The following is a 10204-nucleotide window of genomic DNA, read 5'->3' as shown; positions in this document are numbered from 1 at the left end:
GGGGGCCAAAGTTGTTGGACACCTAATCCTCTAAGGGTTGGTGTGGAAGCTTAATAGTCTAAGAGACCTTGGAATACAAAACCAAAGGTCATGTGAATGTACTATAGATGTATATCATTTGTTAATAATAGATACACACTCATGTTTATCATTCATCTTCTGTTGCTACGATGTATGTGTTTAACATGGTACCAAAGCTGCAAGCAAATTTCTTCTCTGCTCAAATTTAAGCCACTAGTTGTGGCCTCTCTGTGCATGTCAGTTTTGCATTCCTACGGATAGAACTGTCATTATTGTGTGCATGCCTATTTCATGTTGTGCACTATCAGGCTGACCTCTCAGCAAGATTCGTGTTGGGTTCTCTATCCAGGGTCTCAAATAGCAAAAATGCCTCTACCATATTCTCTGCACATTTAATGCCTTCTGCGATTGTTCTAAGACTCTGCTACACTAACGCTCCCTCATCATGAAATAGGTTGGTCCTAACAGTGTTGTGCATTCTGACAATGCAGGCTTAGTTGTTATTGTATTTTGATTAATTGCTTGGCCGATAGACAGGCCACCTGGTGTTTGAATCCGATGCAATAGCAGTTGTTTAACCTGGTAGTTGAGAAGAAACGGGTCAGGGAGTGAGACTAATTGCCTACCTCTTTCTAAAAAATTGAAAAGCGCAGAAATCCGGTTTTGAAACAGAGATTATTCACATCCACTGCTAAGATTGCTTTTTGGATGGCCATTTTAAGCAGAAAACGCGTAACAGGAAATCTGGATGGAAAAGGATATATCTAAATCCAAAAAGTCATATTTGAAACGACAATCATAATAAAAGGATTTCTGATCATTTCAAGGGAGTAAAATTTCTGCTATATATTTGACTTGCTCTCTTCAACAACCTGGCAGACCCTTCTTTCATATTCTTTGCGATCATTGATGTATAATTGAGCAGCCTCTCTATTAATACAAGAATATGGATTTGGATCACAAAGTAATGACTGAATTGAGAGGAGAAGTTTAGCTACACCATAGCTTGGGCTCCACTGTTCTCTGAAAATGTCCAAGCAAATACCACCATTACTGCTAACATTCGGGTGAAATATCTTGGATACAAATTTAACCGTTGGAGGGGAGTTAGGGTAATCCTCTTTGTATCATAGCGTTAGCTTGAATTGGCCACCCTCCCATGGAGTATCCGGAGGCCCGGTAATAGTAGCATCCCAGAGCATAAGATTGTCCTCCCATGGAGCTGCGTTAACACCTTCAGGGGGATCTTCATTCATCCACTTCAGATCCTTTATCAGTCTTTTCCAGCAAACATTCGACATTTCGCCTCCCTCGATACCACAACTGGCAGGGCCACGTTAGCGAAATTTCAAGAAGAGGCAGAGAAATTCGACGTCTCTTCGAGGACTCTGTGGCAATCTACCATTCGTTTTAAGAACTCATATACATTCCCTTGGTCCAAATCGTCAATGATAGTTGCAATCCATGCTTCTCTACATTTCAAGAACTATAAGCGCATTTCATGCTCATTAAATACTCCTAAACAACGAAGGAAATTTCGAATGCATGGTTGCTAACTTTAGGACAAAAGCTTCTAAGTCAAGAGCCTCATCATAATTTCCATTTCGTACACACGTGTCCATAAGTTGAGTCCATAAACTCACTGCATCCTACGCCCCATGTTCTCCTCGACAGCCATTGTCTTTGGTATTTTTCCTTTCAGCCTCACAGACCTCTAGTTGCATCACTAAGGCTTTGGGATGTGATATTGCGTCCTGAATGGTTTCTCTTTTGAATTTTCCACTATAATATGCGACTGTACAGGTCGTGCCGTATCCCTACGTGCTCAGAGTTGGACATTTGTAGCTGTCAAAAGAAAAGTGCGAGAACGTTTGCATTAGCCTCTAGCATATGCTTGGTCGCAACCAATAAGAGCTCCCATCGAGATTGTCATTCAATGTTGCTAACGATTGTGCATTGTTGGGTGCATTAAAATTTGGGCAACGCACTACATTATGACGCCATTACTTTGCAAACAAATGTTAAATTTGAAGAATTATTGAATTTTGACCTTCCAAAAAGGGGCTTGACAAATCACTGTGTTAAAGATACTTCGTTGATCGTTTCAGAATTTTCCTGATTCTAGCACTGGGTGAAGGTACTTGATTCTTTTGAAGCTTTAGTTCGGCAATGAGAAATCAGTTCGCAGGGTTCGATCCAGCTTCCTTGGAATTGATTGTCTTTGGTATCTTGATGACACAAACCAAGCTCTACTAGAACTATCGACAAATTTCATTTGCAAAAAAAGTCAAAGATTGACTCTCTTTTTCACAGTGTGAGTAGTTTGAATAATTTGAGAAGTAAGTACATTGCAGCAGCGAGTCATTTGTTGCGTTGAAATTGATATTGCGTTATCTGCTATAGTGATTTGGTGATATTGGTATCCTGCTACTCATGTAATAGTTGTAGCTATTATCATTTTATAGGACAATTTGTAGTTGAAGATAACATCATTATATTGGTTTGAAATGGATCGAATGGATGATGTATTGAAACTACTGAATAATTTAATACATTCCACAGTTGATGAGATGGTTAAGATCAACAAAACCTCTCTTTCCAATATTAAAATTTGTCTCCAAAATGCACAAGAGAATATTGAGTTTTTGCAGCTTGAATCTCAACTACAGCAGGAAGAATTATAGCAGTGGAGTCATCATTCTGAACCTGTTTCTGTTCAGAAGATTGAAACAGACTCCCATAAACAGCAAGTCAATTCATATTTAGTACCCAATGAAGCAGCAGTTGTACATGCAGATGCGGAAGTTCAGTTTGCACTTTCCAAGCCCGTCATCGGACCTTGGTAAGTGCTTTTCCACAACAAGCAGAGAACAGGTCTTGGATATGATAAGGAGGTTTCCTTTCATATTCCAGATTACTCAAAGCCCATTCAGTTTCAGAGTGTTGGATTCCTTCATGACAGTTCACCTTCAGTTGTTCCAGATTCTGCTCCTCTTCCACAGCAACAACAACCGATTGTGAAATGCCAACACTATGACCGAGTTTGCCACATGAAAGATCATTGTTTTGATCCTCATCCATGTAAGCATTGTCATAAAACCAGTCATTCTTCAAACACATGCTTCAGAAACAAACATCCTACAAGAACAAAGATTCATCTTGGACTAATCGCTTCTTGGCAATGGGCTTCAATAGCCAAGAAGATATTTCGCTCATACAATAGGATTTGTTCTCGAATATTGAAAAGTCTTGCAGTTGAGATCTCTTCGTCTTCTCACCTTGTATCTGACAGGGGGGAAATGATGGTCACCTACAAACTTCAAAGTCATATCAAGCGACCCTGAATCACAACCTGCCATACAAGATTCAGAGTTGTAGCTAGAGACAAATATGCCCCTGAGTATGCCTTCAATCGGTGATACCTCTTCAAAGAATTGGGGACACTTCTTCTAGCAGAAGACTTCAACTTCTTGCCAGTTTTGGAAGACTTCTAGGAATTGCATTAAGCATTCCAGAGTTGTTGGCCATCCTTAAACCATCACAAGTTGAGGTTCTCCCTTTTATTGTTGAAGGTTTCCCTCTTCAAAACATCAGGAGCACTTCCTCTACCAGAAGACCTGAGCTTCATGCCAAACTTGGAAGAGTTGTGGGAACTACACTAAGCGTTCCAATGTTGATGGTCATCCTTAAACCACCGCCCTTTATACCACCATTTCAGAGTGCACATTCAACCTAGTGTTGCCATGCATTTTTGCACATTTTGTATTACATCTCACTTCTTGGACTCATAATTAACCCTTCGAATTAAGGGGGGGGAATGTTGGACACCTGATCCTCTAAGGGTTGGTGTGGAAGCTGAATAGTCTAAGGAAGTCAAAGAGACCTTGGAATACAAAACCAAAGGTCATGTGAATGTACTATAAATATATATCATTTGTTAATAATAGATACACACTCATGTTTATCATTCATCTTCTGTGTTTAACAAAATTTGCAGGCCGAAATTACAAACCTCAAGTTGCAGGACCGAGATTTTGACTAAAGTTGCTTTAACAGAGTTTGAACTTCGCTGACTTTGGAATATTTTGGCTCGTTTTGAAGAGATCATGTTGAAGGGTTGACTTGGTGCTTAGGAATAACTTTGACTTTGGTCTTTGGGTATTGGAAGTCTCATTTTGATTTGATTCTGTAAGAAGAGAAGTATTATTTTTGGGTTTTCCCCTTGGAAGGGTTTTGCCCTGGCTTGGAGCCAATATCTTGTGTATTGTCTCTTTGTGATCTTCATTGTTTTGGTAATTTCTTGATGAAAAGAAAATAAAAGGAATAAAAGGCCAACTAATAATCACAAGTAATTATCAAGTTAAGGAAAGTCAACTATAATCTACAAGAACCTTGATTTTCCAACAATATGGACATGGAAAAGAGAAAAAGATGGAATCCCTTTGGTCATATGGTCAAGAGTGGAAAATCTAAAGAAAGCGAATGGATGGGAGTTGAAGAATATCTATGTCTTCAATCTAGCTCTAGCTCTGAAAATCCTTTCGGAGTTAATCCATAATGAAGGGTTATGGGACAAAGTCACGAAGTCTAAATACCTAAAGAGAAAATCAATAAAAGAATGGTTCAAACTATAAAGGAAAAGGTTTCATAGTGCTACAATTGTACAAAAAAAGAATTGGTTGGGGCATTTACCTTCACAAGTTAATTGAGTAGCATTAAAACTAGGAAAAGGAAACAAATCAAGTGTTGGGGATGTTGGAAAATGCAATATGGCAACTATTAATTCTAATTTTTCCTTAACCTTAATAATTGATTGTGAACTTTATTTAAATTCTTGTGTTTTTATTTATTAGTTCTTCTTCATCAAACAATTATCAAGAGAAAAATAGTAAAAAATAGAGGACACATAAATTAGTCTCCAAGCCAGGGAAAACCCCTCCAAGGGGAAAACCTAGAAAAAATCTTCTCTTCGTATATAATTTGGTTCAAATCAAGACAATCAAGACCCAAATCCTAAACCAAGTCCTCCTCCAAGTACCAAGTCACCCCTCTAAGAAGTCCTTCCAAAAAGATCAGATCAACAAAGCTCAATCCTGTTTCAACCAACTTCCAGCTTCGACCCTGCAACTTCGAGCTTGTAGCTACTGTAGAAACCCTAATTATTACACAATACAGTTCTTCAAGGGATCTTCCTTTGAGGAAAAAAGATCTTCCCAGGGTCAATGAGGTCAAAATAGAGTACTTGCTCTTCTAGCAACTTGATCCCCTGCAACTCGAACCTGCAATTTCAGCCTTCCTGGAAGCTACAGAAACCCTCGATTTCACATGTGTGAGAGAGATAGAGTCCAAAAATAAACTTTTCTTCTTCTTCTAAGATTCTCTTTGCCTTTTGGACATTCGCTCTTCCTTTCTTTCTTATCCTAGCTTCAGATCGAACTTCTTCTTGAGAGATCGAACTTGTGAGTGAGTGACTACGTACCGAATGAGGTTGAATTTGCTCCTATTTATAGCCTTTCGAAGGGGTCGAATTCACTCCTTTAAGATGACTTGAAGCTGCTAGGGCCGACTTGTACTTTGGAGTTTTCCAGGACCTTCTAGGCTCAAAATAAATTCTTTTACAAGTTACATTTTACTTGGAAGGGTCTTATAAACATGATGTTTACTCTCTTGACTCATGAAAATAAATCCTATGACCTAACAAACCCTGGAAGCATGAAGAACATGCTTTTATCTAGAATACCATCAATAAGAAGCATGAAACCCATGCCTGAAAATAATAACTTTTCTGATTTCTTCTTTTGTTTGTTAAATAAGATCTACATATTGAAATGAGTACAACAACAATTATGAAGATCGAAACTAATTACATTTCCAACACTCCCTCTTAACTAGGGAGGTATTCATAATTGTACAACCAGTACAACATCATTCTCAAATTGAAGAGTTCTCATAAGAAGAGTCAAATCGATAATCTAATTGTAAGCATCAATATTATGACCAGCATTGTATTTTAGGCTGAACTAGGCAAGCTCATCTTCATTCAAGAGCATTATGTTGGGAGGCTTTATGTGTGATACCGCACTACCTCTACAAGGCACATACCCCATCTGAATGTTCATTAGGTATGTCCTTTTAGGAATCTTCTTATCTTAGATATTTAACCCTTAATCAAGTCGGCCTTATTGAATTGGGGTAGCATCGAATGTGCTTTAAGCCTCAAATTTTGCAAAGAGGCTTGGGCACATGCATTCTAAAGAACCCAGAAACCATTTTGAAAAATTCCACCCAAAGACGGTTATATTAAAATAATTAATATTTTTAATGGGATTCTTAAGTCTAAACTTAGGAAAATTAAAATATTAATGGGTATTAAACTAATTGTGGGTGAATCTTCTAGATAAAGACGGAGATCAAGTCAAAAAGATCGGAGCCTTCGATTAAGAGTTAATCTAGGTCATTGGTTGTCCAACAAGAAGATATAAGAAGGGGTTTGAAGGTCATTTGGAAAATACACTTAGAGAGATCAAGAAATCGATTTTCTGAAGTGAGACGTTCTCAAGAAGAAAATTTGATTGAGGATATTTCTTGCAGTTGAGGGGCAGGGATAGCAACTTCCAGAGAGAGATTCTCAGCCAGAGAATCATCAATAGAGAGAATCATAGAGTGATCCAGTAGCCTTGATGTAGAGGTTGACACAGAGCTAGAAGGGCCACACAAAAGAAGCCCAAAGGGAGAGAGAGAAAGTTGAAAATCAGAGTAGAGAGTCAGTTTCAGTAGCTGGAAGCTGGGGTGTGAGACCAGAAGGCTGAGAGCGATGACTCTAGGTTACTGATCAATTCTCCATTTGGGTGACGTTGTGCCTGAGAGGGTTGACGCTGGGATAGCACAAAGATAGCGTAGGGCCTATCAGGGGCACCTCATCCAGCAGCCAGAACAGCCAAGACTTTTTCTGAGTGATTGTGAGGTAATCTCACTAAGCTTCTGCCAATATTTCTCTCTGTAACTGAATAAATCTATGGGGTATCCAGTGATGTATTCGGAATTTTCTACTGCTTAATAATAATAAACCCTCAGAAGTGCTACACCGGTTTTCCCGCATTGGGTTTTTCCGGGGACATTTGTCCAAAAATAACGGTGTCCTATGTGTTTGTATTTCCTTGCTCATTTTCTATGTTTCATAATCATATTTATTTTGGTGTAGGTTGCTTCAGTAATTTACTTCAATATTTCAAGAAGAAATCTGAAATAAGTTTGTAATGTAATTTACAATCTAGGTGAAGTAGATTCATCTAGTTGTAGTATGATTCCGGAGATTGTTAGATCTAGGAATTTTTACATGGTATCAGAGTTATTGATGTGAAACAGGAAGAGTAGATCTAGCACTGAGGCAAGGGCCAACTTGCTACAACAAGCAGCAGTTCAAATCCCATGAGGGATTGCGCAGTTCTAGCCAGGAGGGCTATATTTTCGTGGATGTCTCTTTCTAAGTGAGTCAACATAGAGGTAAGACTGTCGAATCAAGAATTTGCAAAGGCATAAGGAGCCACGCAGAGCCTCGGCACAGAGCTAGAGGGACACAGTGTTCTGCAAGCTAAGTGTTGGGCAGAAAAGTCGTTGGAAGAAGGAAGCAAATCGCATAGTGAGGGAATACTTCCTTAGTGATTTCTTGCCGAGGAAAACAATATTTCTCATTTGCTGGGCAGCAGCGGAGCAGCAGACTTACCAACTCCACCAGGGAGTGCGTAAGCCAACCTAGAAGCTATGCGGTAGGGAGAAAGAGGGAGTTGTTCAATAGTTTTCGGAGGATATGACACCCAGTGGCTTGAGGGATCAAGAAAGGTTGGACGGAGCATCCAAATACGTCATCTAGAAGGCTATAATGTCTTTCCTTCTAGATGAGCATGCCCTTAAGACATATGTTGACAGTGTGGTAGTTGAACCTGCAAATGCAGATCTGCTAAAGAGTTAAAAAGTTGAGATGGAAAAAGCCAAGAGGATGATCCTAGATGGAGTCAATGATCACGTGGTGTGCCATGTTGCTAACAGAGAAACTGCTAAGGAGATGTGGGATGCCTTGGCCACGTTATATCAGGGATCTTCCAAGCAGCGGATGCTGAAATCTGCTCATATGGAGAAGGGAGAACGTGTGGATCCATTCCTCACAAAGCTAAAGGAGACTCGTGATGAGTTTTCGATTGCGGAGCATACACCTCGGGATTTAGATTTGGTTAGACTGGCCCTCAATTCCGTCTCAAATGAGTGGCAAGTCTTTGTCCAGAGTACCTTGGGTAGAGCAACATTGCCTAATTGGGATAAGATGTGGGCAGCGCTAAAACAAGAAGAGCTGAGGAGAGACCTGGTCATGGTCAAACTTGATGGAAGAAGCGGTAGTAGTGGGTCTAAGCCCAAGGAGGAGGAGGAGAATGCAACCATTGCATCGAAGGGGAAGCATGGGCAAAAGAGACAAAAGAAGGACGTCTCCAAGGTGACGTGTTTTAGATGTGGTGAGATGGGCCACTATGCATCCCAATGTCCTTTGAATAAAAAGGACAAGGATGAGAAGTATGATCCTAAGGTTGCAGCCACAAAAATCAAACAGGAGGAGGAGTTTTCCATGACAGCCAAGACACCTCCAAGAGGGAGGTGGGTAGATTTAGAACAGTAGTTTGATAGAGCTACAGATGGGCAGGATCCTTGAGGAGTCCACCTCTTGCATCAATATCTTGCTACAGGAGCCCATGGTCAGTAGTAACGAGATGGAGGAGTTTTCAATGGTTTCCATGGAGTGTAGAAGCAACAAATGTAGTAGTTAGCAACGCCAAAACTTGAGCAGCGCAGATCAGAGAGGCAGCAGTGAGTGCAAGCACAGGACAGAGCTTTAGCAGTGCAGTGGCTTCAGAAGACAGTGTGGAACTAGCAGCAGTCACGCTTTTAGCACCGAGGTGTATCCACTGGATACTTGTCCAATTTTAGATGTTTTTCAGTTGCTTCTCTTTGCAACTCAGTTGCAGTACAAATGCAGTGTTAGCAGTGGCAGTGCTAGCAGCATAGCAGACGCAGCATTTGAGAGGGAGTTGTAGTTACAGATGTAGCACTCGGAGCGGAAATTTCAAAGGAAGCAACACAATTGTAGTAGCATCGTAGTAGTTGGTGTACAGCGTGTCAGACATCAGCAGTGCAAAGGACAATGCTTTAGAGTAAGAGCAATACGCAGCAACAGTATATTACTAGAGCACATTCCTCGCTAAGAGTGAGTGTTGATTTGGGGTAGCGTAGGATGTGCTCTAAGCCTCAAAGTTTGTAGGGAGGCTTGGGCACATGCATTCCAAAGAACCCAGAAACCGTTTTGGAAAATTCCACCCGAAGACGATTATATTAAAATAATTAATATTTTTAATGGGGTTCATAAGTCTAAACTTAGGAAAATTAAAATATTAATGGGTATTAATCTAATTGTGGGTGAATCTTCTAGATAAAGACGTAGATCAAGTCAAAACGAGCTGAGCCTTTCGTTAGGAGTTAATCTAAGTTGTTGGTGGTCCAACAAGAAGATATAAGAAGGGGCTTGAGGGTCATTTAGAAAATACACCAAGAGAGATCAAGAAATCGATTTTCTAAAGTGAGAAGTTCCCAGGAGGAAAACTTGATTGACGAGATTTCTTGCAGTTGAGGGGCAGGGAGAGCATCTTCCGGAGAGAGAGATTCTCAGTAGAAGAATCATAAGTAGAGAGAGGCAGAGAGTGATCCAATAGCCTTGACATAGAGGCTGACGCAGGGCCAGAAGGGCCATGCAGAGGGAGAGAGAGAAAGTCGAAAATCAGAGCAGAGAGTCAATTTCAGCACCGGAAGTTGTAGGTTTTAACCCCGTATAGAAATTACCTGCATACAAATTCTAAAACACAAAAAATAAACAATGCGAGAGCATAACACATAAAACACATATACACAGAGATTTTCCCTTAAATCCCAAAACTGGGACTACCAAATTGATTTTTCATTATATTCCTTTCAATGTTACAATACATATTTATACATGTGAAAGCATCCAATACCATGGACCGAAAAACCATCGCGTCCAAAACCATGTGCGAAAACCATGCCCAAAACCATAGGTAGGTCCGCCCAACCTACTATAGGGTCCAAAAAAAAAATTCTCCGAGGCACTACCCCGGACCCCATAGAG

At 40.2% G+C, this 10204-nt stretch overlaps 1 pseudogene; it reads right to left on the bottom strand.

Annotated features, from left to right (window-relative positions):
* Nucleotides 1-863: 863 nt before the first annotated feature.
* On the bottom strand, nucleotides 864-1322 carry LOC149209049 (ubiquitin-conjugating enzyme E2 1 pseudogene; annotated as a pseudogene).
* Nucleotides 1323-10204: the final 8882 nt, after the last annotated feature.

The sequence above is a fragment of the Pinus tabuliformis genome, chromosome 1_2, assembly GCF_031772625.1.
Source record: "Pinus tabuliformis cultivar Carrire ecotype Pingquan chromosome 1_2, CPIR1, whole genome shotgun sequence".
NCBI lineage: Eukaryota > Viridiplantae > Streptophyta > Pinopsida > Pinales > Pinaceae > Pinus > Pinus tabuliformis.
This window is presented reverse-complemented; position numbering and strand designations above follow the sequence as displayed.